The 27,895-nt window shown below is 39.4% G+C and overlaps 1 pseudogene; it reads right to left on the reverse strand.

The window, feature by feature from the left end:
• Nucleotides 135-27,895, reverse strand: LOC108636369 (annotated as a pseudogene).

Genomic DNA, 27,895 nt, shown 5'->3' on the forward strand with positions numbered 1-27,895 from the left:
TTTTTCCCAGCATCAGGGTCATTGCCAATGAGTCAGCTGTTTGCATCAGGTGGCCAAAATTTTGGAATTTCAGCTTCAGCCTCAGTCCAAAACCATAAGGCTCTGCTAAAGACTCCAGGCAGCATCTCTGTATGTCATAGACACTTCAAACACCATTGGATCTGCTGGGTAACATGACCAAGCAGCTTGCACAGCAGACCAGATCTGTTGCAGAGCTTTCTCTGGTTCTGGCTCAAAACTATCAGCCATTCAGGACACTTGGCAAATGAGCTGCAGTAACACTCAAATGAGAAAATGCTGCCTCCAAACTCCAAAGGCTGCAAGGAGGCACTGTGCCTGTTTTTGTTTTTGTTTTTGTTTTTTTCAATTGTAGAAGGGGCCAGGTGCACCAAATTATCCTTCATGTTAGAAGGGATATTTCAACATGCCCTGCACCACCAAACTGCTAGAAATTTCACTGAGGTGGAAGGCCCCTGAATATTTGCTGGATTTGTTTTCTACTCTCTTGTTATGCAAATAACTTACCAATAAGCCTAGAGTAGTTGCTATTTCTTGCTCACTAGGTCCAGTCAGCATAAAGTCACCAGTACAACAGACCAGTGTGGTATCTTGAGGAAGAGAAAGGTTATCAAGATCTCTGTGAAGTAAACTATGACATGGGACTACAGAGTTTACATCCCTGTGAGGTAAGACAGTGAAGGTTTATTATTGGTCTTGCCAGCTGAAAGCAAACAACTTCTGGTGAACCTTGGAGACAGGGATGGAGAAAAAGGCATTTGCCATATCAATAGCTGCATACCAGGTACAAAGGGATGTGTTAATTTGCTCAAAGCAATGAAGCCATGTCTGATACAGCAACTGCAGTTGGAATAGCCACCTGATCATCTACAATAATCCGCTGTCATTCTCTAAGATACTTCTGTCTTCTGCACAGGTCAGGTAGACAAGTTGCATGGGGATGTGGTGGGAATCACCACGTTTGCATCTTTCAGGTCCTTGATAATGGCACTAATTGCTGGGGTCCAGCCCTGGTGGATCCAGGGAATTCAAAGTGGGGATGGAGTCACCGTCTGGGAAAGGACTATTTAATTAGAAATATAAAGAGATTAGGAAAGAACAGTGTAGTAGGAAATTTAGAGGAAAGAGGCTGTATTCCTTGGTTTACATAGAAAGCCAATAAAGCCCCGAGACAAGGGACTTGAACCATCTACGTAGGGCCACAGATGTCCACTTGAATAGCGGAGGGTGCCCCACCTTGGGCTCCCTCTTGTGTGGGTCTTAGAAGCCCAGGCAAATAAGTATACATGGCTAGCCTCTATGCCCCAGATGGGAATCAGCCAGAAAATAGAGTAAGAAAGAAAAGAAGACACGGGGGAACCAATCTTTCCAGGAACTGGCCCATCCTTTATTCTCCAGAAAAGCTTTTTATACTTTTGGTTGTACATAGAGATCAATGGATAATACAAAGTTATGCAGCATCAGCAGCCCTGACTCTTATCAAGACCAGGCTTTCTCTCTGCATACCTAGCTATACACACAAGTCTTAGGTGATTTACATCATCTTCTGGCCAGGAGGCCTATTAGCATTTTATGGCCCTTTTCTGATATGGGTCCGTCAACCAGAAAACTTATTTGCCTTAAAAGTGTTGTACTTACTAAAGTCTGGTGCCACTCTCAGAAAGCAGTAATTAAGGTTACATTCTTATATAGCAAGGACATAACAATTTATAACAAGGAAAGAGGAGTACAGTGATTTATAACAAAGAGAAAGTTCACTAACTCAAAAGTCTAGTGTTGCTAATATCAAAACTACTATATTCCTTTTTCTATATCCCAATTACATTGATTAATATCCTCCAGGTGCCTAAAAGATGAAGACTATGGAGGTCTGGCAGCAGTCATTGACTCAACAGTGAAACCCATCACCAATATAATTTTTAGCTTTTTAGAAAAGGCTCTATATCTTTAAGATGGTTGGGGTCGTAAACAATTCACATGCGTAGTTGTAAAAATTTGGACAGACTGGTCAGGTAAGTTAGAAAGCTATCAGAGGGGTTTAAGCTGAGACAATCTTTTTACACCCAGGAGACTTATTGACTGGAGCTAAGTTAATTCCTTTTAGAGGAAGGTGGTGGGGGACAGCCCCCTGTTAATGTCAGAAGCATAAGCGAAAAGCATAATGCAGTGTGGCAGGCAGACTCTGGTTTGGGGGGTAGATGTTCGAGAGAATTCAGCGAGGCTCCCTTAAGGCCCGACTCCTGTCGGACCCCTTAACCTCATGACCTTTGCCACGGGCGGGACTCCTCGTGCCGGCTCCTGGCATCTAATCTCTACTCTCTCTCTGGGTATTACAGTATTGATTTTGGTTTACTATTTTGCTGGGTAAAAGTGGCCCTAGTTGGCTTCTCCTTGGTCTTTTCCACCATAATTGCCTTCACTCCACATGTCAAGGAACCAGTGAGGGCATTCTGTCAACTACTGAGTATTTCTTCCAGTTATGCACTCTAAACTGGGGAAATAGCAACAGGATGGGCTCAGGGACTCATTATTTCCTATCCTCAATGCACAGTTACCCTAGTAAAAGGCCATAGGTCCCACAGGGATGGCTTGGGGAAATATTAGTTGTGTAAATTTTTAGTAATGTCTCTGGGTCCTTCCTCCAGGGGACCTGACCTCCTCTTTATTCAGGGACTTTTCAATCTATAAACTGACTAGAGTCTGGGAGTTGACTCAGTGTGTGTGACCTTCTGTTTTTATGATTCAGTTATGATTCAGAGATTTAAGTTATCCTAATCTAGAACTTTTCTGCTGCAAGTGTAAGACATCAGAGAGTGAAGGAAAGTGGGAGAACTGATGGTGCAGGCCACTTTAAGTGAAAGTGAAGTTGCTCAGTCCTGTCTGACTCTTTGCAACCCCATGGACTGTAGCCTATCAGGCTCTTCTGTCCATGGGATTTTCCAGGCAAGAGAGCTGGAGTGGATTGCCATTTCCTTCTCCAGGGGATCTTCCTGACCCAGGAATCGAACCCGGGTCTCCTGCATTGCAGGCAGACGCTTTACCGTGGGAGCCATCAGGGAAGCAGGCCACTTTAATGTCCCTCAAAGTAAAATACAAACAAGCAAATAGTGCTGACATGATCCTAACATGTGGACTGGCCTGACTAAGACAAAAAGACTCCATTTGCACCCATCTTCAAATAGTATTTACATACCTATGCACTACTTTTAAACAATAAATGGGTTATTAATAAAAATTAGTACTTAAAACAATTTATTATAAGCAGCAGTATTTCTTTATGATTAAAATAAGGACTGTGGAAATAAATATCCAGTTAGAGTTAGCATCCCATTTCTACTATTTGTTCCTCTGTACTTCACTTTCCCCTTAGATCCATGCTTCGGGCAAATCATATTAACCTCTCTATGCCCTAGTTTTCCCATCTGTAAACTGGGGAAAATTATACTACCTACCTACATGAGTTGATTTGGGGATTGCGTGCTTAGTAGCTTCAGTTGTGTCCGCCACTTTGTCGGACTATAGTCCGCCAAGCTCCTCTGTCCATGGGATTCTCAAGGCAAGAATACTGGGGTGGGTTGCCATGCTCTCCTCCAGATGATCTTTCTGACCCAGGGATCAAACCCAAGTCTCCTATGTCTGCTGCATGCAGGTGGATTCTTTACCCACTGAGCCAACTGGGAAGCCCAAATTGAGGATTAAATGGGTTCTTATATATAAAATGCTTAAGACAATGCCTTCTTCACAGCCACAGTAAACACTACAAAGGTGGTAGCTATTATGTTGTTTCTAACTTTTCCTTTTTAAAGGGAAGCACTGTTGTTAACTTGAAATCTGAGATTTCAATGACACCTGCCATAGCTCAGTTTTTTTTTTCAGTATTTAATTGTTATATCTTAAAAAAAAAAAAAAAACTTTAAATATTGTTTCTAGTTTGATTTTGGATCAACAGCAATAGAACAAATGTATTCCCTACAACTAACCCTTAAGCTAAGGATTTCTTAGAGATTCTCAAACTAAATTGTACATCAAAATCACTGGAGGGTTTGTTAAAGTAAATTTCTGGGCCTGAGATGGGTTTAGTAGATGGGTTCAGTTCCTCATTCAGTAGGTTTAGGGTAGAGCCTCCCTAATGGATCAGTGGGTAAAGAATCTACCTGCAATGTAGGAGACACAGGTTCAATCCCTGGGACAGGAAGATCCACTGAAGAAGGAACTGGCCACCCAGCACAGTATTTTTGCCTGGGAAATCCCATGGACACAGGAGCCTGGTGGGCAACAGTCCATGGGGTTGCAAAGAGTTGGACACGACTGAGGGACTAAACAGCAACTGAGGTTTTGCATTTCTAAGTACTTCTGGTATACTCCTGCTAGCCTGGGGATGACACTTGAGAGCTATTGTCTTAGTGAACAAAACTGAACATTTGTTAGGAAAAGAATTTTGAAAATTTAGTGAGTTATTCTCATTCTCTATCTGGGTATGTATGCATATATATATATATACACATATATATATATATATGTATATATATATATAGTTGTTGTTTAGTTGCTAAGTTGCATCCAACTCTTGGGATCCCATGGATTGTAGCCCACCAGGCTCCTCTGTCCATGGGATTTCCCAGGCAAGAATACTGGAGTGGATTGCCACTTCCTGCTCCTGGGGATCTTCTTGACCCAGGGACTGAACCCATGTCTCCTGCATTGCAGGCAGCTTCTTTACCACTGTACCACCTGGGAAGCCCAGTTGTATTATATTCAAGGTTAATTTCTCTCATGCAATGTTATGCAGTATCCTAATCACAAGATTAACTTATCAATGCTTCCCAATATGATCCCAAGTCCTGAGGAACATCACTTAGCCAACATGTGTGGCCAGGATTGGAACTCTGAAGCCCTGGGAGATGGAGCATAAAATATATCTTCCAATGGTCTTAAATATACAACCTTCTGTGGGCACTTACTCTGTTTGCAGCATGAAGATGAAGCAGCTGCCCCCACATGGACTCCACAAGAGGGAAGGGGCTTTAGAACTATGTGTGGGCTCTACCACCAGCTCGTCCATGTCTCGGGGAGCATGAGGGGGGACACTTGGTATTACAGAGAGAACTCTATTCCTGGGGCCTCCGAACAGAAGGGCTGGGACAACAGCTGCTTCTGCATTGCTAAGATATATGAAAGCGTTACTCTGTATCAGTTCAGTTAGGTTGGTTGCTCAGTCATGTCCCACTCTTTGCAATCCCATGGACTGCAGCACGCCAGGCCTCCCTGTCCAACACCAAACCCTGGAGTCTGCTCACTCACATCCATTGAGTCTCTGATGCTATCCAACCATTTCATCCTCTGTCGTCCCCTTCTCCTCCTGTCTTCAATCTTTCTCAGCATCAGGGTCTTTTCCAATGAGTCTGTTCTTCACATCAGGTGGCCAAAGTATTGGAGTTTCAGCTTCAGTATCAGTCCTTCCAATGAATATTCAGGACTGATTTCCTTCAGGATTGAGTGGTATGATCTCCTTGCTGTCCAAGGGACTCTCAAGAGTCTTCTCCAACACCACAGTTCAAAAGCAGTGATTTTGGAGCCCAAGAAATAAAGTCTGTCAGTGTTTCCATTGTTTCCCTATCTATTTGCCATGAAGTGATGGGATCAGATGCCATGATCTTAGTTTTCAGAATGTTGAGTATTAAGTCAACTTTTTCACTCTCTTCTTTCACTTTCAAGAGGCTTGTTTATTCTTGTTCGCTTTCTGCCATAAGGTGGTGTCATCTGCATATCTGAAGTTATCGATATTTTTCCTGGCAATCTTGATTCCAGCTTGTGCTTCATCCAGTCCAGCATTTCTCATGATGTACTCTGCATATAAGTTAAATAATCAGGGTGACAATATACAGCCTTAACTTACTCCTTTCCTGATTTGGAACCAGTCTGTTCTTCCATGTCCAGTTCTAACTGTTGCTTCTTTACCTGAATACAGATTTCTCAGGAGACAAGTCAGGTGGTCTGGTGTTCCCATCTCTTTCAGAATTTTCCACAGTTTGTTGTGATCCACACAGTCAAAGACTTTGGCATAGTCAGTAAAGCAGAAGTAGATGTTTTTCTGGAACTCTCTTGTTTTTTTGTTTTTTTTTTTTTTTGATAATCCAATGGATGTTAGCAATTTGATATCTACTTCCTCTACCTTTTCTAAATCCAGCTTGAACATCTGGAAATTCATGGCTCACGTACTGTTGAAGCCTGGCTTGAAGAATTTTGAGCATTACATTGCTAGCGTGTGAGATGAATGCAATTGTGCAGTAGTTTGAGCATTCTTTGGTTTTGCCTTTCTTAGGGATTGGAATGAATACTGACCTTTTCCAGTCCTGTGGCCACTGCTGAGTTTTCCAAATTTGCTGGCATACTGAGTGCAGTACTTTTACAGCAGCATCTTTTAGGATTTGAAGTAGCTCAACTGGAATTCCATCACCTCCGCTAGATTTGTTCATAGTGATGCTTTCTAAGGCCCACTTGACTTCACATTCCAGGATGTCTGGCTGTAGGTGAGTGATCACACCATCGTGGTTATCTGGATCATGAAGATTTTTTTTTATAGTTCTTCTGTGTATTCTTGCCACCTCTTCTTAATATCTTCTGCTTCTGTTGCTGCTGCTGCTGCTAAGTCGCTTCAGTCATGTCCGACTCTGTGCAACCCCATAGACAGCAGCCCACCAGGCTCCCCATTCCTGGGATTCTCCAGGCAAGAACACTGGAGTGGGATGCCATTTCCTTCTCCAATGAAGGTGAAAAGAGAAAGTGAAGTCGCTCAGTCATGTCTGACTCTTAGCGACCCCATGGACTGCAGCCTACCAGGCTCCTCCGCCCATGGGATTTTCCAGGCATGAGTACTGGAGTGGGGTGCCATTGCCTTCTCCGTCTGCTTCTGTTAGTCCATAGCATTTCTGTCCTTTATTGTGCCCATCTTTGCATGAAATGTTCCCTTCGTATCTCTAATTTTCTTGAAGCAATATCTAGTCTTTCCCATTCTATTGTTTTCTTCTATTTCTTTGCACTGATCACTGAGGAAGACTTTCTTATCTGTCCTTGCTATTCTTTGGAACTATGCATTCAGATCGGCATATCTCCTTTTCTTCTTTGCCTTCAGCTTCTCTTCTTTTCTCAGCTATTTGTAAAGCTTCCTCAGGCAACCATTTTGCCTTTTTGCATTTTTCCCCCCCTTGGGGATGCTCTTGATCACTGCATCTTGTACAATTTCACAAACCTCCATCCATAGTTCTTCAGGCACTCTATCATATCTAATACCTTGAATCTATTATCTGTTACTCTGTATATCATTTACTCTATAGTTGAAAAGATAAAATCTTACCAAATAAAATCATATAAATATAAATACTTAGAAAGTTTAACATTCATGAAACATTTCTAATGCCAAGTACTCCAAAGGAATATATTTTTTATTTCATAGCCATAGAATTTTTCTTGCCAAGCATTTTTTTTTTTTTCAAAACAACTAGTTATTCTTCCCTTGGCTAACAAGTAATCCATATGATTACTATCATTTAGGGCAAGATGATTTCTTGGATATTCTTTATGTCACTAACTTCCAGGGAAAGCTCTGCTAAAAAATAAGCAAACAAATCTGTTCTTGCTTCTGTGTATGTGTGTTTGCCATTTACTTTAAAGAGATCTAAGTGTAATTGTGAAGTATTTTAAGCTATGTGATATCAAAATTTATTATCAGTTGTACAATAATAGTAAATAAAGTGTAATAATTTTTAAAATTTAAGTGTAATAACTTTTAATATTTAAGTGTAAGCCATTTACTTTAAAGAGATCTAAGTGTAATTGTGAAGTATTTTAAGCCATGTGATATCAAATTTTTAGTATCAGTTGCATAATAATAGTAAATAATTTAAAGAAGAAGGCCAATCAAAACAATAGTGAAGCTTGTTTTTTGTAGATAAGTTTTTCTAAGCTGTGCATAAAGTAAAAAGCAGGACAACATGTAGGACATAAAGTAAAAGCAGAACAGATTCCTTTGTTATTCCCTCTGTTGTAAACTCACATCTGGTGACTGACTCTCAGTTTTATCGTTTGTGGTATTTTTATGATGCACTCTTTAAGAATGTCAGAAGGAAATAGGATTTGAAGAGTAAAAAACTGGGAGCAATAGAAATACAAAACTGTACCAGTAATTATTTTATTACATTTTTTTATCTTATTGAAAATGTGGCTGTGTGTTATTTAAGCAATCACTTCCTTAAAAGAACACTGACTCAGCACTCTTTGTTAATTGATACAGTGTCTCAGGATAGATAATAATGTAGAGCTTCTCATTTGGTCAAATTGTAGAACAAAACTGGGAATTCTGCCAAATGACCAGGTAGTTAGTATTCCAGGTTAGTTGAGATACCAGGCGTCTGACACTGAGTCCACAGGGTCACTGACTTTAAAAAAACAAAACAAAACAAAGAAACAAATCTGTGAAGCCAGTTTAACTAATGGGTTGATTCATTTTTGCTTCTTTGTTGGTTTTAACACTGTCCTACTTTATTGTACAGGTCACAGGCCTTCCTGTCTGGAACTGATCTAGTTTTTTTCCATTGAGATAATGAAAAGTTCATATCCATGCCTCAGAGTTACGTGGGAGTTGATGTTTTGGGGATTATTATCCAAACTGCTCTTCTAATAGCATTTCAGTATGATCCATCCTTAGGGAATTATGAGGAAATGCTAGATAATGAAATTCACTCATATTATCAGATATAAAAAATATGTAAAAGTATGTCATTTTTGCTTCAGAAATCCAAATATCACCAGGGTTGGATTTTCTAGCTCTATCTTTTTAGACAAAATCCTTATTGAAGTCTCTGTAAGCCTTGATTAGTAAGGGTAAGAATTCCCTCTTTTTGGATTGTTGTTATAAACATATTTTACCATTATTTTATTTATATTATTACTACACCCTTCATTCTCAACTCTAAGTATTTTTATGGCTTTCAGATGATGCATAAGTACTCTAAGTAGGAGATAAATTTCTTAGAAAAATAATGAAGAAGTAAAATTTTACTAATTCTAAATATTAGATATACCTAATCTAGCATTTTCTATACTGAGGAAATAGATGTTCTCCTACAATACTGGTGTATATATGTAACATATTTTTTATTTTTAAAAGTCAATTCAAATAACAACTATAATTATTAATGTGTGTATTTATATTAATAAGCCACACGTCCTCCAGATTAGTTTTACAATCAGTTCAGTTCAGGTGCTCAGTTGTGTCCAACTCTTTGCAACCCCATGAATCACAGCACGCCAGGCCTCCCTGTCCATCACCAACTCCCGGAGTTCACTCAAACTCACACCCATCGAGTCGGTGATGCCATCCAGCCATCTCATCCTCTGTCGTCCCATTTTCCTCCTGCCCCCAGTCCCTCCCAGCATCAGTCTTTCCTAATGAGTCAACTCTTCACATGAGGTGGCCAAAGTACTGGAGTTTCAGCTTTAGCCTCAGTCCTTCCAAAGAACACCCAGGGCTGATCTCCTTTAAAATGGACTGGTTGGATCTCCTTGCAGTCCAAGGGACTCTCAGGAGTCTTCTCCAATACCAGTTCAAAAGCATCAATTCTTCGGCACTCAGCTTTCTTCACAGTCCAACTCTCACATCCATACATGACCACTGGAAAAATCATAGCCTTGACTAGACAGACCTTTGTTGACAAAGTAATGTCTCTGCTTTTGAATATACTATCTAGGTTGGTCATAACTTTCCTTCCAAGGAGCAAGTGTCTTTTAATTTCATGGCTGCAATCAACATCTGAGGGATTTGGGAGCCCAGAAAAATAAAGTCTGACACTGTTTCCACTGTTTCCCCATCTATTTCCCATAAAGTGATCGGACCAGATGCCATGATCTTCGTTTTCTGAATGTTAAGCTTTAAGCCAACTTTTTCACTCTCCTCTTTCGATCTCATCAAGACGCTTTTTAGTTCCTCTTCACTTTCTGCCATAAGGGTGGTGTCATCTGCATATCTGAGGTTATTGATATTTCACCTGGCAATCTTGATTCCAGCTTGTGCTTATTCCAGCCCAGCGTTTCTCATGATGTACTGTGCATATAAGTTATATAAGCAGGGTGACGATATACGGCCTTGACTTACTCCTTTCTCGATTTGGAACCAGTCTGTTGTTCCATGTCCACTTCTGACTGTTGCTTCCTGACCTGCATACAGGTTTCTCAAGAGGCAGGGCAGGTGGTCTGGTATTCCCATCTCCTGAGGAATTTTCCACAGTTTATTGTGATCCACACAGTCAAAGGCTTTGACATAGTCAATCAAGCAGAAATAGATGTTTTTCTGGAACTCTGTTGCTTTTTTGATGATCCAGCAGATGTTGGCAATTTGATCTCTGGTTCCTCTGCCTTTTCTAAAACCCGCCTGAACATCTGGAAGTTCACAGTTCACGTACTGCTGAAGCCTGGCTTGGAGAATTTTGAGCATTACTTTACTAGCGTGTGAGATGAGTGCAATTGTGTGGTAGTTTGAGCATTCTTTGGTATTTCCTTTCTTTGGGATTAGAATGAAAACTGACCTTTTCCAGTCCTGTGGCCATCACTGAGTTTTCCAAATTTGCTGCCATATTGAGTGCAGCACTTTCACGGCATCAGCTTTTATAATCTTATCATACCATTAAAATTACATAATTATATAATTAATTTTACTGACTAGTGAAGAGTGAGTGAAGTCACTCAGTCATGTCTGACTCTTTGTGACCCCATGGACGGTAGCCTACCAGGCTCCTCTGTCCATAGGATTTTCCAGGCAAGAGTACTGGAGTGGGTTGCCATTTCCTTCTCCAGGAGATCTTCCCAACCCAGGGATCGAACCCAGGTCTCTAACATTGTTGGCAGACACTTTACCATCTGAGCCACCAGGGTGACTGACTAATTGCCTTTTAAATGAAATATACTTGATTTACTATATTGTATTAGTTCAACATGTATAAGAAAGTGATTGAGTTTTATGTATTTATTTATATACATATATTTAAGATTATTTTCCAATATAGATTACAACAAAATATTGGATATTGTGCCTTGTCTTCCAGGAAGTCCTTGATCCTCAGCTATTTTATATATAGTTGTGGGTTCTGTTAATCCTATACTTCTAAATTATTCCTCTCTCCCATCTTCCTTTCCTCTTTGGTAAAAATACATTTGTTTTCTGTGTCTGTGAGTCTGTTTCTGTTTTGTAAATCAATTCATTTATCTTATTTCTTAGATTTCACATGTAAATGATACACAATATGTGTCTCTTTGTCTGACTGACCACTCAGTTTGATAATCTCTAGGTCCATCTCTGTTTTGCTACAAGTAGCTGCCATATTTAATTTTTTTTCTGTGACCAAGTGTTATTTTATTGTATATGCATACCACATCTTCTTTATCCATTTATCTGTTTATGGACACTTATGTTGCTTCCATGTGCTGGTTATTATAAATTGTGTTGCTATGAACACTGGGGTACATGTGTCTTTTTGAATTAGAGTTTTCATCTTTTCCAGGTGTGTGCACAGGAATGGGACTGCTTGACCATATAGTAGCTCTATTTTTAGTTTTTTACGGAAACTTCATACTGTTCTCCATACTAGCTGCGCTAGTTTATATTTCTACCAGCAATATAAGAATATTCCCTTTTCTACACACTTTCTCCAACTTTTATTATTTGTAGACTTTTTGATGATAGTCATTCTGACCTGTGTGAGATGATACCTCATTGTAGTTTTGATTTGCATTTCTCTACTAATTAGTGATGCTGGGCATCTTTTCATGTGCCTTTTGGCCTACTGTAGGTCTTTTTTGGAGAAATGTCTATTTAGGTCATCCACCCATTTTTTGATTGAGTTGGGTTTTTTGTTGTTATTTAGTTTTAGGAGCTGTGTGTATATTTTGCATATTAACCCCTCTGTTACATTTGCAAATAGTTTTCCCCATCCCATAGTTTGTCTTTTTGTTTTGTGTATGGTTTCCTTTGCAGTGCAAAAGCTTTGAAGTTTGATTAGGTCCCATTTGTTTATTTTGTTTTGGGGAGACTGACCTAAGAAAGTATGCTTCAATTTATGTCAGAGAATGTTTTAATTTTCTGCCTGGGTGATGGATGTCTGATGGGTGATTTCCATTATTCTATTTTCCACATCCCTTATGTATTCCTCTGCATTATTTAGTTTGCTACTCATTGCTTTTAGCTTAGTTTTTATTTTGGCAACTGAGTTGTCTAATTTTGATGGGTTCCTCTCTAAAGATTTTAGTTCCTTGTCACAGTGATCTATGTTTCTATTGATAATCTTTCTTAATTCCTTTAGTATTTTTATTACCTCCTTTTTGAACAGGATCTAGTAGATAGAAGAGGTCTGTTTCACTATTTGTTCTTTTAGGGGATTTCTCTAGTTCTTTTAACTGGGAGTAGTTCCTCTTCTTTTTCATTTTACTGGTTTCTCTGCCTGTATGTATTGGGAGAAACAATCATATACTGTGTTCTTGAGGGCTGTTTTTATGTGGGAGAGTTTGTGTGTAGACTGTGTGAGTCCAGTATTTTTGGTGCCTGGGCTGTTTCTGGTGTGGATGCCTGGCACACTTTTCGTCAGAGTGTGCTGGCCATTATCCCCTTGCTAGGGGGTGTGATTGGTATGGTGGTGACCAGAGCCTGCACCGGATGTTGGGTGGGGTTTCCTCTTTGCTTTGTGGCTACATTAGCCCTGTCAGGGGCAGGCCTGTTCCCCAGTTGTTGGAGTAGAAGCCCTGAAGATTGGGTTCAGTAAAGCTCTATTCCTGTTAAGTGTGTGCTGTGTCGCTAAGGAGGTGAGATGCCAAAGCAAGAGAGGCCTGTGTGGTCACAGTGAGCCTATGTGTCACCTGTGCTGCTGTCCTCAGTTTTTCCCAGAAACAGCCCAAGATCACGTCCCCTTCTCCACGGTGTTCATCCCAGACCTGTGTTAGTCTGACACAGAGGGCAGGGGTGTTGTGGCTGTAGGAATCAAAATGGTTGTACTGAACACCATTACCTGGCTTGCCTCTCTGGCAAGCCTCTCCTAAGGCATGTCTGGCCCAGATCCAGCTCTAAGACGCAGTATAATATAGGTGGGAGTGGAGTGCTCTGCTGGGAAAGGAACCACTCCATACTCCTCCCCAGAGGCTGTCCTCCAGGGACATGCAATTCTGTGACGCCTTCCACCACCTGATGTGTAGGCTGACTAAGTCTGCTGCTGTGGAACCTGCCCCTGGATGACCCCTGCTGTCAGAGAACTGATAATCATTCTTCCCAGTCCTCAAGCTCACAAAGTTTGCAGCCTCTTAAGCCACACCTCATCATGGCAAGGGGGAAATGGGGCTCTCATGGCTGACTCACACCCGTGTATATGCTCATTTTGGGGTGTATACAGCATACCACACCCCATCCTGAATGCACTAACTGTCAGCCCAGACTACACTCCACACCCTTCAGGCTGTCTCTATGCAGCCTAGATGGAGTCCTTTCCAAGGGTCCATCAGCTGAAGCCCTACTTTCAGTGTCTGGGCACTTCACATACTCGCAGCCTCAAGCACATTCTGGGCTGGAAAGGGCAGGGAAGTGGAAGCCAACAGCTCCTGTCTGTCTCTGCCCCGATAGTTAGGCAAGCACATTCCAGGCTCCTTGGGCTCTCCATCTGTCCTAATGGACTTCCCAGTCACTGAAGGGGATTCTCAAGGCAAGGGCACCTTTCCTCTTTCACAGCTCCCTCTCAGGAGCTCCAATCCCATCCCAAAGTCTTTTCCTTTTTCATCCTGCCCAGCTACATGAGGATCTTTCTTGCAGCTTTGCTTGAATAAGAGGTCTTATACCAGTTCACAGTTGCTTTTGTGTGAGAATTGTTCCATGTATAAATATATTTTTGATGTGTTTGTAAAGAGAGGTGAGTTCCAAATCCTTCTACTCCATCATCTTGATTTCTATCCTTAAACTTTTTCCTACTGAATAATTTCCTGCACATTGAAATTATATCCATTTATGACAGCACTTATCACAGCTTGAATGTAGGCAGGGTCTATGACTTGCTTCTAAAATAATAAAATATGAAAATGAGATGGGATATCTCTTCCTTGATTCGGTTAGTAATATGGCAAAGGTTATGAGATGTCACTGTTAGCTGATTAGGGAGATATTTTTTCTCTATTGATGACTCGAGGAAGTAAGCTACCAATTTTTTAGTAACCCCAGGCAGAGGTCCAGGTGGCAAGAAACTGCAGATAGCCTTCAGCTGACAGCCAGACAATAAAACAGACATTTCAGTTATACAGTGGCAAAGAAGTGAACTGTGTCGACAAACTGAAAGAGCTTGGGATCAGATTCATCCACTCAAGCCTCCAGATGGTAATTCAGCCTAGAGAACACCTTAATCGACACCTTGTAAGACCCTGAACAGACAACCCAGGTGAGTTTTGTCAACCCTGACAAAAATTTTGAGATAATAAATGTATGTTGTTGTAAGCTACTAAGTTTATGGTAGTTAATTACACAGCAACAGAAAAGTTATACAATCAGCCAGGTCAAATTGAAATCAGTTGAGCCTCCTTTACCATTTTCTATAGTGCTGTCTCATTCAAAATATTTGTTGCTCAGTCACATCTAACTCTTTGCAACTCCATGGACTGTAGCCTGCCAGGCTCCTCTGTCCATGATATTTTCCAGGCAAGAACACTGGAGTGGGTTGCCTTTTCCTCCTCCAGGGGATCTCCCTAACTCAGGGATCGAACCCAGTCTCCCACATTACAGGCAGATTCTTTATTGTCTGAGCCAGCAGGGATGCCTGATGTCTCATAAATGACTGCAATTTGACTTGTGAGTTTTTTCAATTAATAAAAATATTTTATTTTTCTGAATTTAAGGTGTCTGTGGCATGACCAGTTTTTTTTAATTTTAGATTTGTTAAACATGATTTCTTTAATATATCTAACACAATACTCACTTTCATACCTAAGTACTATTTTTTTGTTATGTTTTTTTCTTTAAAGAAGGCTTGCAAAATCCTATCTACTTTGGCCCTTCAAAACCTAGATTCACCCTGAGCACTGATCACACACTCTGGCTTTTGGACAGCCTTGCACAACAACTGCAAGCTCTGCAAGCTGTCAGAGATAGGCTAACTCCTCTCCTTGGCTGATCAGGAGTCCTGCCTACATCACTAGGCAAAATTGGCTGAACCAACAAAGGGATAGATTGGAAGCCTTACAGGCTTTAAATAATCAGAGGAACTGCTCTTCTCCTTGCCAGAGCTGAGACTGAACTCATTTTCCTAGAGACACCGTGTAGTAGGGGACAATAGCTGGGGGAATCCCACCACAATTTCCTAGTCCACAAGGTACATGACTCTTCTCCACAGCCCGGAAATAACCATTCTGCTGGCAGCACGGGCAGATGGCATCATGCAAGTCTAGGAGATGTTCTTTGTCCCACACACTGGAGAATCCCTTCCCTAGAGGTGCAAAGTCACTAAGCCTGGGGAAGCTCCTTCAGCTCCCTCAAACTGCATTAGCTGAGACCAGTGGCAGCCTCATGTCACAAGCTAAGAGAAGCAGAAGACAGCTTTGAAAACTAGTTATTGGAACCACAGACCATAGAATTAGGCCAAAGATAAATAGAGGATTGCAAGCTAAGACAAAATTTTAAAAGGACAGGGGGCATCCTTAAAATATAGTCCAAATGCCTGCGATACAATTTAAAAGATCACCCATTATACAGAGGATTGAAAATTAACTTGAATAAGAATATTGAAACATTATACTATCATGTAAGAATCAAATTGCCAGTCTATGTCCAATGCAGGATACAGCATGCTTGGGGCTGGTGCACGGGGATGACCCAGAGAGATGTTATGGGGAGGGAGGTGGGAGGGGGGTTCATGTTTGGGAACGCATGTACACCCGTGGTGGATTTATGTCAATGTATGGCAAAACCAATACAGTATTGTAAAGTAAAATAAAGTAAAAATAAAAATAAATTAACAGATACCAATACAAAGATGAGTCAGGTATTGGGGTGATCTGACAAAGATCTTAATCATTATAAAAATGATTTCACAGCTATTAGAAATTATCTGAGATGGAAACATGGAAAATTTCAGCATAGAAATACAAGTTACTTAAAGGAACAAAAGAAATTATAGATCTGAAAAATACAGTAACAATTTTTTTAAACTTTCTAGACTTGCTAGAAAGAGTAGGAAATGGCAGTAGGAAATGGCAACCCCCCCAGTATTCTTGCCTGGAAAATCCTGATAGCTTACAGTGAATGGTGAGCAGTGCCTCCAGATTCACGGTCTCTGAAGAAGATTTAATTCCAGGACCAAAAACAAGGTCTCAGTCACTCAGAGCTTTGTGTGCAAAATTTTATTTAAAGTGACAGGATAGAGAAAGTTTCTGATATAGACATCAGAAGGGGATAGAAAGGGTACCTGCCTCACTAGTTTAAGCAGGGGCCTTATATACTTCTCAACTAACTGCTGAGAATAGATGAAAAGAATACTTCAAGGTTGTAAGAGTTCCACCAGACCCTTTCCCAAGGCATACATCCTGAGATAACTTTGGCATAAGATTAGTCAGAGAGAATGTGTTATGGGCAACCTCTCTGGGCAAGATCTACTGTTGCTGTGTAGTCAGGGGTACAAGTCTTGAGAAACAGGTTCCCAGGCAAGATTTGTTACAATTATAATCATTAACATAGAACCTAAGAAAAGTATTTCCATGAGCAAGACATTGTGCTGTGTGATCATTCCTTTCAGACTTAAAGAAAGTCCAGTTCTCGGGGGCAAGATACATTGTTGCACAGGGCTTAAGGAAAGCATGAGGGAGAATGTTCACCTCCTCCTTAAAAGGCCTTGGAATGCCTGCCTAAGCTTTCACTCTTTCAATCCCATGGACAGAGATGCCTTGGAGGGCTACAGTCCGTGGGGTCCCAAAGCGTCAGACGTGACTGAAGCAGCTTAGCACAGCACAGAACAGACAGACCCAATGATAGAGTGGAGATGACAGAGCATAGAATCAGTGAACTCTATATAACTGATCTAACCTGAACAAAACAGGAAACTAGACTGAAAAGAAAATAAACAAACTGGCAAAGACCATAATAGCAAATAATCTGACCTTTGTGTCATCAGTGTAGACAGACAGGGGCTGAAAGAGTTTTCAAAAAATAATGGCTGAAAACTTCCCAAGTTTGATGAAGGGTATAAATTCATAAGTACAAAAAACTGATAGGTATATCCACATGGAAAATCACAAAAAATCTACATATTAAATAAATAAAACTATAATTAATGAGTGAGTTCAGTAAGGTCACATGATACAGATCAAGACATATAAATCAATAGCAATGAGCATGTAGAAAATCAAAATCAGAAATGTAATATCATTTATTGTTAACATTAAAAAAAAATGAAAGACTTAGGTAGTATTTAACAGGCCTTAGTTTTAAGTAGAATGATTTCTCCTACTTTATTCATAACCTTAACAAACATGTACAGGATCTATATGCTGAATTACAAAATTCTGCTGAAAGAAATCAAAGATGTAAACAAATGGAAAGATTCACTGTTTTCATCCTGTATTTGAAGATTAAACATAATAAAGACAGTTCTCTCCAAATTGGTTTATAGGTTTAATGTAATTTCTATTGAGTTTAAAAAAAAAGAAAAAGAAAAACTTGTGTAAATATAGACAAGCTTATTCTAAAGTTCATATTGCAAAAAAATTAATAAACAGAAACTTTCAACTAAATAGGATTAGGAGATCAGAAGGGGAGGCTCTCATTCCCTGTGAAAACAGCAGAGTCTTACTGGAGGGAAATTCTCCTCCTTCTTCCCCAGGAAGAAGGACTCATCCAACGAAAAGCCATGGACTCTTTATTTACTGAGGCATCCCAGGTGGCACAGTGGTAAAGAATCTGCCTGCCAATTCAGGAGACACGGGAGATGTTGGTTCAATCCCTGGGTCGGGAAGGTCCCCTGGAAAAGGAAATAGCAACCCTTTCTAGTATCCCAGCCAGGAAAATCCCATGGACAGAGGATCCTGGCAGGCTACAGTCCACAGTGCTGCAAAGAGTCAGAAATGACTGAGTGACTGAACATACTGTGTTTATTATAGCCCTCCCAACTTCCCTTTTCCCTCTGAAAAGCATTCTCCTTCCCTTGCCATGCAGACACTGGCCACAGACGCAGACCCAAACTACAATTCTCTGCTAATCTCAAATAAACTCATCTTTGCTGTAGAAATATCTGCTGACCTGTTTACTTCAGGTCTACAAAATATAAACATACAACTATCCCTAGAACAGCTAAAATAATCATGAAAAAGAACAAAGAGTTAGGAATCCTCATACTGAACATTAAGGCCTAATAGAGAGCTACAGTAATGAGAACCACATGCTATTGGTGGAAGTCTAGTCATATAGATCAGTGGAATAGAATACAGAGTCCAAAAGTAGATTCACACAAATTTGTTGAACTGATATTTTACAAATGTGGAAAAATAATTCATTGGAGAAAGGAGAACTTTTTCAATAAATGGTGCTGGAGCAGTTGGAAATCCACAGGCAAAAATATAAACCTCAACCTAAATCTCATACTTCACATAAAAAAATTTACTCAAAATATATCAGATATTGAAATATAAAGCTTAAAACTATTAAAGTTTTATTAAAGAATAGGAGAAAAATTTTCAGATCTAGGACTAGGCAAATAATTCTTACACTTGGCAATAATATTCCAATCCATGGAAGGAAAAATTGATAAAATGGACTTCATCAAAACTAAACATTTTTGCTCTGCAAAAGACCCTGTGAAAAGAAAGACTGGGGAAAAAAATGTGCTAATTAGAAATCCCAAAATATACAACTATCTAGAATATATAAAGCATTCCCAAAACTCAATAGTGAAAGAAAAACTGTTGTCCTACAATTTTATATCAAGTTAAAAATATGCTTAAAATTAACATGGCAGTAGGCTATTTTGTGGTAAAAGAAAATGAAAATTTTCCCTTAATTCTTTTATGGGCTTCCCTGGTGGCTCAGAGCCTAAAGTGCCTGCCTCCAATGCGGGAGACCCGGGTTCGATCCCTGGGTCGGGAAGATCCCCTGGAGAAGGAAATGGTAACGCACTCCAGTATTCTTGCCTGGAAAATCCCACGGACGGGGAAGCCTGGTAGGCTACAGTCCATGAAGTCGCAAAGAGTTGGACACGACTGAGCGACTTCACTTCTTTTATACTTATGAATGATAAAGTAAAGATTATAGCCATAATGTGATTTATAACATATAAAGATATATTGTATGTGCCAAAGAGAGCACAGAGATGGGAACAGAGTATATAGACCCAAATGTTTTTAATGTTTCTACATTAATATGAAATAATATAATGCTAACTCTATTACACTGAAAAGTTAAGGACCTGATCTGTAAACCAGAAAAACCATTAAAATTATGTAAATCAAATTATAGCTAAACATCCAATAGATTAATTAAAAGCCAGACATTTGCAGTATGGATTAAGGGGGGGGGGGAAATGCTACATATAGGCATTGCACTTTAAAATAAAGGTATAGAAATACTTGAATTAATGGATGGAAAAATATATCAGGGAAACAGCATAACAAAGCTGAAATGGCAATATCACTATTGGGTATGATAGTCTTCAAGAAAAAATATGGTTGAACACAAATAAGGACATCATAATAATAAAATAACCACTTTATTTTGAATAAAGATAAATATACTTCATCTCACACGCAAGCAAAAGTAATGCTCAAAATTCTCTAAGCCACGCTTCAACAGTATGTGAACCGTGAACTTCCAGATGTTCAAGCTGGTTTTACAAAAGGCAGAGGAATCAGAGATCAAATTGCCAACATCTGTTGGATCATCAAAAAAGCAAGAGAGTTCCAGAAAAACATCTATTTCTGCTTCACTGACTACACTAAAGCTTTTGACTATGCAGATCACAACAAACTGTGGAAAATTCTTAAAGAGATGGGAATACCAGACCACCTGACATGCCTCCTGAGCAATCTGTATGCAGGTCAGGAAGCAACAGTTAGAACTGGACATGGAACAACAGACTGATTCCAAATTGGGAAAGGAGTATAACAAGGCTATGTATTGTCACCTTGCTTATTTAACTTACATGCAGAGTACATCATGAGAAATGCTGGGCTGGATGAAGCACAACCTGGAATCAAGATTGCAGGGAAAAATATCAATAAAATAACCTCAGATATGCAAATGATACTCCACTTATGGCAGAAAGTGAAGAGGAACTAAAGAGCCTCTTGATGAGGGTGAAAGAGGAGAGTGAAAAAGCTGGCTTAAAACTCAACATTCAAAAAACTAAGATCCTGGCATCCAGTCCCATCACTTTATGGCAAATAGTTGGGGTAACAGTGGAAACAGTGAGAAACTTTATATTTTGGGCTCCAAAATCACTGCAGATGGTGACTGCAACCATGAAATTAAAAGATGCTTGCTCCTTGGAAGAAAAGTTATGACCAACCTAGATGACATAATAAAAAGCAGAGACATTACTTTACTGATAAAGGTCCATCTAATCAAAGTTATGGTTTTTCCAGTAGTAATGTATGAATGTAAGATTTGGACCATAAAAAATGCTGAGTGCCAAAGAATTGATGCTTTTGAACTGTGGTGTTGTAGAAGACTCTTGAGAGTCCCTTGGACTGCAAGGAGATCAAACCACTCAATCCTAAAGGAAATCAGTCCTGAATATTCATTGGAAGGACTGATACTGAAGCTCAAATTCCAATACTTTGGCCACCTGATGTGAAGAAGTGACTCATACAAAGACCCTGATGCTGGGAAAGATTGAAGGCGGGAGGAGAAGGGGACGATAGAGGATGAGATGGTTGATGGCATCACCAACTCGATGGATATGCGTTTGAGTAAGCTCTGGGAGTTGGTGATGGACAGCGAGGCCTGGCTTGCTGAAGTCCATGGGGTCACAATGAGATAGACATGGCTGAGTGACTGAACTGAAATGATAAATATACAAAAGCTGAAACAATCTTCAATACTCCTGAACACATAGCTTCAAAATTTAAGAAGTAAAAGAAGAACTTGACAGAATTCCCTGGTGGCGCAAGGAAGAATCCACCTGCCAATGCAAGGACATAGTTTTAATGTCTGGTCTGGGAAAATTACACATGCTGTGGAGCAACTGGTCCCGTGTGCCACAACTACTGAGCCCACGCTCTAGAGCCCACAAGCCATAACTACTGAAGCCCACACACTTAGAGCCTGTGCTCTGCAAAGAGAGAAATCACCAATGTGAAGCCCTTGCACTGCAACAAGAGAAAGCCTGTGCAAAGCAATGAAGACCCAGTGCAGCCAAACAAACAAACAAACAAAAAATTTAAAGAAATAAATAATTTTAAAAAGAAATGAGAAATTCCCCAATAATAACTGAAAGTTATAAAACCTCTCTCTCAGCAATTGAAAGAACAATGAGAATAATACATACATGCAAAGGAGCTTCCCAGGTGGTGCAGTGGTAAAGAATCTATCTGCCAAAACAGGAGACACAAGAGAGGCGGGTTCAATCCCTAGGTTGGGCAGATCCCCTGGAATAGGAAATGGCAACCTACTCCAGTGTACTTGTCTGGAAAATTCTGTGGACAGAGGAGACTTGATTATAGTCTATGGGGTCACAAAGATTTGGACACAAAGAGTCAGACATGACTGAGCACACACGCAGGCAAAGACATACATAATGAAGACTCAAAAGATGAATAACACTATTAAACAACTTAGTCTAATTGTTATTTAACTACACAGGAGAACTGCAGAATACATGTTCTTTCCAATTTTATTTGGTACAAGATAAACAATATGCTGGGCCATAAAACAAGCCTCAATAAATTTAGAACTGATATCATATAGAGTATACCCTCTGAGCATCATATGATTGAATCATAATAAAATATTTTTAAACTGACATATATGTGAAAATTAATGCATTTTGCAATAATGTATAGAAGAAAAATTAATCAAAAGGAAAATAATGAATTACAATAAAAACACAATATATCAAAATTTGTGTGATGCATTATAGTTCTTACAGGAAGTTTTATACCTTAAATTATTTATATTAGAAAATTAATTAAAGTGAAGCATTGCAGACTTTATTTTTGGGGGCTCCAAAATCACTGCAGATGGTGACTGAAGCCATGAAATTAAAAGATGCTTACTCCTTGGAAGGAAAGTTATGACCAACCTAGATAGCATATTCAAGAGCAGAGACATTACTTTGCCAACAAAGGTCCATCTAGTCAAGGCTATGGTTTTTCCAGTGGTCATGTATGGATGTGAGAGTTGGACTGTGAAGAAAGCTGAGCACTGAAGAATTGAAGCTTTTGAATCGTGGTGTTGGAGAAGACTCTTGAGAGTCCCTTGGACTGCAAGGAGATCCAACCAGTCCATTCTGAAGGAGATCAGCCCTGGGATTTCTTTGGAAGAAGTGATGCTAAAGCTGAAACTCCAGTACTTTGGCCACCTCATGTGAAGAGTTGACTCATTGGAAAAGACTGATGCTAGGAGGGATTGGAGGCAGGAAGAGAAGGGGACAACAGAGGATGAGATGGCTGGATGGCATCACCGACTCGATGGACATGAGTTTGAGTGAACTCCGGGAGTTGGTGACAGACAGGGAGGCCTGGCGTGTTGCAATTCATGGGGTCGCAAAGAGTTGGACATGACTGCGCGACTGAACTGAACTGAACTGAAGGAAGTTAAAAAAATCACTCAAATCTACATAAAGAAAAATATCAATATAAGACCAGAACTTGGTGAAGTATAAATGTCAATAGAAAACAACAGAAATTAATAAACCTAGCTAAACTTACCAAGAAGAAAAGGAAAGGAAAAATAAATTATGATTATCAGGGATGGCATATAAGTAAGCAATAAGTAAGAAAAGTTGACAAATATCTTGAAAATACTACTTATCAAGACTGATACAAGCTACAGAAGAAGATATATATAGTCCCATATCTAATATAAAAATTGAATTTGTTATCAAAATCATTTCCACAAGCAAATTTCTGGGTTCACTGATGAATTCTACAAAATATGAGGAAGAAATAACACTTATATTTCAGAAACTCTGAGAGAATATAGGGGGAAGACAGACTTTACAACTGGTTTTAAGAAGCCAACATAACTCTTAAAATGAAACCTGACAAAAATATTACCAAAAAATAATACTCTATACCAGTATTTCTCATAAAACCACAAAAGATTTTTGACAAGATATTGGCAAAATTGATCCAGCAATATGTATGATTTGAGTGATGGAGTGAAAGTCGCACAGTTGTGTCCAACCCTTTGTGACCCCATAGACTATACAATCCATGGAATTCTCCAGGCCAGAATACTGGAGTTGGTAGCTGTTCCCTTCTCCAGGGGATCTTCCCAACCCAGGAATTGAACCCAGGTCTCACTCATTGCTGGTGGGTTATCTTGATAGAGTTTACCTTAAGTATGCAAGACTGGTTTAATATGCACAAGTCATCAATGTAATTCACTGTATTAACACAGTAAAAGAAACCCAATATAATCATTTCAAATAGATTCAGTTCAGTCACTCAGTTGTGTCCGACTGCAGCAGACCAGGCTTCCCTGTCTATAACCAAATCCCGGAGCCTACTCAAACTCATGTCCATCAAGTCAGTGATGCCATCCAACCATCTCATCCTCTGTCGTCCACTTCTCTTCCTGCCCCCAATCCCTCCCAGCATCAGGGTCTTTTCCAATGAGTCAGTTCTTCATATCAGGTGGCCAAAGTATTGGAGTTTCAGCTTCAGTATCAGTCCTTCCAATGAACATTTAAGTCTGATTTCCTTTAGGATTCACTGGTTGGATCTCCTTGCAGTCCAAGGCACTCTCAAGAGTCTTCTCCAACACCACAGTTCAGAAGTATCAATTCTTTGGCACTCAGCTTTCTTTATAGTCCAACTCTCACATCCATGCATGACTACTGGAAAAATCATAAATTTGAATAAAGATTTGTGGGCAAAGTAATGTCTCTGCTTTTTATTATGCTGTCTAGGTTGGTCATAACTTTTCTTCCAAGGAGCAAGCATCTTTTAATTTCATGGCTTCAGTGACTTTCTGCAGTGATTTTGGAGCCCAGAAAAATAAAGTCTGTCACTGTTTCCATTGTTTCCCATCTATTTGTCATGAAGTGATGGGACCAGATGCCATGATCTTAGTTTTCTGAATGTTGAGTTTTAAGCCAGGTTTTCACTCTCCTCTCACTTTCATCAAGAAGCTTTTTAGTTCCTTTTCACTTTCTGCCATAAGTATGATGTCATCTGCATATCTGAGGTTATTGATATTTCTCCCAGCAATCTTGATTTCATTATGTGCTTCATCCAGCCCAGCACTTTGCATGATGTACTATGCATATAAGTTATGTAAGCAGGGTGACAATATACAGCCTTGACTTACTCCATTCCTGATTTGGAACTAGTCTGTTGTTCCATGTACTGTTCTAACTGTTGCTTATTGACCTGCATATAGATTTCTCAGGGGACAGGTCAGGTGGTCTGGTATTTCCGTCTCTTTAAGAATTTTCCAGTTTGTTGTGATCCACACGGTCAAAGACTTTGGCACAGTCAATAAAGCAGAAGTAGATGTTTTTCTGGAACTCATACTTTTCCGATGACCCAATGGATGTTGGCAATTTGATATCTGGTTCTTCTGCCTTTTCTAAATCCAACTTGAACATCTGGAATTTAATGGTTCATATACTGTTGAAGCCTGGCTTGGAGAATTTTGAGTATTACTTTGCTAGTGTGTGAGATGAGTGCAATTGTGTGATAGTTTGAACATTCTTTGGCATTTCCTTTCTTTGAGATTGGAATGAAACCAACCTTTTCCAGTCCTGTTGCCACTGCTGAGTTTTCCAAATTTGCTGGCATACTGAGTGCAACACTTTCACAGCATCATCTTTTAGGATTTGAAATAGCTCCACTGGAATTCCATCACCTCCACTAGCTTTGTTCGTAGTGATGCTTTCTTTCTAAGGCCCACTTGACTTCACATTCCAGACTGTCTGGCTCTAGGTGAGTGACCACACCATCGTGGTTATCTGGGTCATGAAGATCTTTTTTTTACTGTTCTTCTGTGTCTTCTTGCCACTTCTTCTTAATATTTTCAGCTTATGTTAGGTCTATAGTACTTCTGTCCTTTATTGTGCCCATTTTTGCATGAAATGTTTCCTTGGTATCTCTAATTTTCTTGAATAGATCTCTAGTCTTTTCCATTGTGTTGTTTTCCTCTATTTCTTTGCATTGATCATTGAGGAAGTCTTTCTTATCTCTACTTGCTATTCTTCAGAACTCTGCATTCAAATGGGTATATCTTTCCTTTTCTCCTTGCCTGTTGCTTCTCTTCTTTTCTCAGCTATCTGTAAGGCCTCCTCAGGCAACCATTTTGCCTTTTGTGCATTTCTTTTTCTTGAAGATGGTCTTGATTCCTGCCTCCTGTACAATGTCATGAACCTCTATCCATAGTTCTTCAGGCACTTTGTCTATCAGATCTAATCCCTTGAATCTATTTGTAACTTCCACTGTATAATTGTAAGTGATTTGATTTAAGTCATACCTGAATGCTCTAGTGGTTTTCCCTACTTTATTCAATTTAAGTCTGGAATTGGCAATAAGGAGTTAATGGTCTGAGCCACAGGCAACTCCCAGTCTTGTTTTTGCTGATGTATAGAGCTTCTCCATCTTTGTTGCAAAGAATATAATCAATCTGATTTTGGTATTGACTATCTGGTGATGTCCATGTGTAGAGTCTTCTCTTGTGTTGTTGGAAGAGGGTGTTTACAAACAAGCATTCGACAAAAGTCATCAATCATCTGTGATAACTCTCAATATACAAGGAATAGTAAGAGCTTTCTTAGCCTGATAAAGGGCATATGAAAAAGCTATTTAATGCTAACATATTGAGTGCTTTGGAGTTGAAAAAAACAAAGGCAAATGTCCCAACCTACCATTTCTATTGAATCTTGTATTGCAGCTATAAGCTGATTGCTGTAAAGAAATGATAATACTTAAAAGGCCTAAAGTTTAAAAATAAGCAAAACTTAACGAAATTGTTAAGGCATCAGTTCACTCCACACTGATCTATAGATTTAGGGCAGTCCCAAACACAATCCCAACAGACACTTCTGTAGAAATTGATTCTAATACTTATATGGAAGCACAAATGACCTACAATATCCAAAGCAACCTTGGAAAAGAACAAGATTTGAGGATGTACATTAGCTAACCTCCAGACTTACTAGGAAGCTACAGTGATAAATGTGGTACTACTCTACAACTGATAAACAGATTAAAGAAGAGAGAGTCCAGAAATACAATCACATGTTGATGGTAAGTCAAGTTTTGACAAAGGTGCTCCTGAAATCCAAAAGGGATCCAAAGGGATAGGAATGTCTTCAATATCTGAAAGAGATATCCAATATCCAAAAGGCATAGGAATGTCTTCAGTAAATGATCCAGAAAAAGTGGACAGCCATATGGAGATAAGTAACTTCAAACACTATCTAGTACCATACACAAAACTTAACTCAAGCTATATCTGGAACTAAAATATATTAACTGAATCTATAAAACTTTAAAAATAATAAGCATGGTGTAATACTCTTTAATGTGGATTTAGCAAAAGTTTTATAGACAAAACTAAGAAAGCAATAACCATAGGAAAAAAAAAAAACATATATCAGGCTTTGTATACAGTAAAACTTTGGCCATCAAAAGATATTTTAAAAATTAATAGGTAACCCAAAGACAGGGAAGAAAGTTTTACAAACATGTATCTGATGAAAGACTGCTATATACAATCTAGTTTTAAAGACTCTTATAACTCAACAATTAAAAGACAAAAGAAAATTATTAAATATGAGCAAAATATTTCAACAGACATTTGACAAAAGGAGAGATTCTAATGACCAATAAGCACATGAAAACTGTTCAGTATTGCTTGTTAGGAAAATGTCTGTTAAAATTGCAGAAAGATATCTACACACCTGATCAGAATAAACTAAATTTGGGGGAGAATATTAAGCACTTGTAGCTCTCATGCATTTTTATTTGGTGTGAAATACTGTACAACCACATTGGAAAAACTCTGGCAATTTTTTATGAAACTAAGCATATATTTGTATTTTGACACAGTAATTCAATCCTGTGTTTATCCAAGAGAAGTGAAAGCACATGTTCACAAAAACACTTGTATAAAAATATTTTTAGCAGCTTTATTTATAATAGCCAAAGCCTGGAAATAGCTAATGATTGCTTCAGTGACAATGGCTAAAGAAGGTGGAATCCAGATGGTGGAACTAAATGACACCGAGCTCATCTTCCCTCACAAATACATCAAAACTACAACTACATATAGAACAACTCTCAGGAATTGACCTGAAGACTAGCAGAACATCTGTTCTACAACTAAGCTATAAAGGAAGATCCACACGGAGTCTGATAGGAAGAAAAGAGAAGTGATGTAGTCTGGAATCACATTGCTAGCTGGGAACCCAGGAGAGAGGGGGATATCACAGCCTTGGGTAGTGAGGTGTTCAAGTCACATAATAGGAACACCAGCCTTGCAGTCTGACAGCCTTCTTAAGCTGGTTTGAAAATCAGTGAGGTTTACCAGAGGGCTCTAAGAAATTGAGACTCTGCTTTTCAAGAGTGCATACACAGACGTTGCTTAATCCCAGGCACAACATGGAGACAGCCAATTGAAAACTGCCCAATGATCTGGCTTGCTTGCCAGTACCACCGACAT

The sequence above is a fragment of the Capra hircus genome, chromosome 1, assembly GCF_001704415.2.
Source record: "Capra hircus breed San Clemente chromosome 1, ASM170441v1, whole genome shotgun sequence".
Lineage (NCBI taxonomy): Eukaryota > Metazoa > Chordata > Mammalia > Artiodactyla > Bovidae > Capra > Capra hircus.